The sequence below is a fragment of the Larimichthys crocea genome, chromosome XXII, assembly GCF_000972845.2.
Source record: "Larimichthys crocea isolate SSNF chromosome XXII, L_crocea_2.0, whole genome shotgun sequence".
Lineage (NCBI taxonomy): Eukaryota > Metazoa > Chordata > Actinopteri > Sciaenidae > Larimichthys > Larimichthys crocea.
This window is the reverse complement of record NC_040032.1, coordinates 3,358,266-3,360,729: the sequence shown is the minus strand read 5'-3', so window position 1 is coordinate 3,360,729 and position 2,464 is coordinate 3,358,266.

Genomic DNA, 2,464 nt, shown 5'->3' with positions numbered 1-2,464 from the left:
AAGTACACAATATGTAATGTTGCTGGGTGTCCTCATGCACCTTTTGAAAAAAAAAACATTAACTCGTCATTCTTTTTTAAAATGAATGACAGAACAAACAAAAGAAGTAAAAGAGAAATCTTGTTTAAACGGATGGAGTAAGGCTTTCAACTTGAGATCTGAAAACAAATCTGATTTGAAGAAATGTGCATTTATGTATCATTTCAAAGTGCTTTTTTTTTCATTCACCCTTTTTGGTTTTTAGTGCCTTAATTTGAAACACATACAAAAAAAAGAACATTTAAAAAGATTAAATCTATTACATCTATTGTACATTTTACTGACATGATGCAGCACATCGCCCCCTCTCACGCTACTCTCGTTCACTGAAGCCTTCTGACTGGTCAAAATACAATCTTAAAGCTTATAATAGGTTTCCACATGTGCAGATACAGGACTGTAAGCACTACCATCATGATGAAAAGTGAAGGACAGTGTGAACACGTGATATTTATTACATGTTTTATTCCTCACTGCTTGTTTATTACATGATATTAGATTACATATAGAAGATTGAGTGGGAATATGAGTGGATTTCTTATCCAAAGCAACAGTTCTCAGACAGACTGTGGATCGACACTGATCATCACATGTCCAATAGATTCTCAGTGAAACACTGTAGGTAATGGCTGCTACAGAAAGTTTTCCATAATACATCTCTTAAATTAGGAAATCTGATATGATAATTCACGTTAACTTCACTGACAATGAATTATTGGGCATTCAATGTGGCCCAGGACACATTAGCCACAGAAACATACAGTATGTGTTTTTTGTCTGTCAGGGGATCATTATGCCTCAGATGTACACAGCAGCAGCAGCGAACATTTTCGACTTGGCGGCCAACTACATCTTAATCTCCAGCCTCGAGTTGGGTGTCATGTAAGTGTGTCATGTTGATGCTCCTTTGAATTTATGATTAGGACTTCACTTGATATGGCATCAAGCTTCTCATGCCATGACCTATAAAACATACTACTACAATTACATAGCAGAGGAACAAATAGGAGAGGGCTGGGGGCTGATGCATAGGAGTTTGAAAAGAAGAGGACAGGAGGTCAGAATGCATTTTAATCTATTTAAGAAGAACAACATGTTTTTGTTAAAACAGGGTCAGCTGTACACGGATGTTTATTATTTTGTACAATGGTTCTATTAGAGAGTGAGACAGTGTAGGGCAGAGAAAGAAGAGAGAGCGCTGACCTGGTCCAGCTGAACAAACATTTGATTCAACAGGCAGTCGACTTAACCAATCAGATCTCTATGATCTACCAATCAAGCTGTCCCTTATTCTCAGACCCTTAGACACAGTAGCTCAAACCACAATGTAACGGAAACTGTATAATGTTGACCTTTGAACCTCAGTCCTTCCTTGTCTTGGCTACAATATAGACAATCACTGTTCACATTCCTCCACTATGAAAATGTTCTATTGTGTGTTTGCAGAGGATCAGCAATAGCTAACAGCCTCTCTCAGGTCGTCACTGCCTGATGTGGTTCGGCTACATCAGATGGAAGAAGCTCCATCGGCAGACGTGGGGAGGTGAGTTAAAATACTAAATGACCAAATCAATCTTTTACTAAAACTTCGTCCTCTACAGGCCTATCGAGTTTAAACACTAACCTAATCCGTCTAGGTGAAACATTCTGCAGGCTGGTCCACGGAGTGTCTGCAGGAGTGGGGCTCCACATGAAGCAATGGCTGGTAGATATACCAGACCATTTAACTGCACTGATAAACCAAGGTCATTTACCATTTATTATGCAATGAAGTGAAAATTAAAAGAATTGTAAATGTCTAAGTTTCTTGGTGAGCGTTTTAGGCATGATGGGAAAGTCTTTGTGAATGTCTGAAATGGTTCTTTATCACATCAGGTGTACTGGTAAGGACGACATTGCTGCCCAGCATATTATGGTGAAACTAACCACCATACATATATGGTGGGATTACACATTTGTTGACATTTAAGTACATATTATTATTTAACAACAACAATAATTCAGCATTTTGGGAAACAAGCTTATTCACTTTAGATAAGAAGACCAGTACCACTCCCAGTGGATGTCAATAAGGGGAGGAATCAGCTAGCAAGGGTACTAATATGATTACCAACACCACTAGAGCTCACAAACAGACACATATCTCTTTTACTTTTACATTTCTGTTTGTGTGGATTTAATAAACAAGATAACTAGGAGTTTTTGCTGGTAGGTTTACTTTTGATATTTGGAGAGACCCAGCCTAGCTGTGTACCCCTGTTTCCAGTCTTTATGCTAAGCTAAACTTAGTTAATTTGGCTCCAGCGTTGTATTCATGCACAGACATGATCTAGTGCTGTGATATTTTAATCAAACTCTCTCTAAGAAGGTGAATAAGTGGAATTTCTAGGGTCAAAATATTCCTAAAAGTAAGCTACATAGCGAT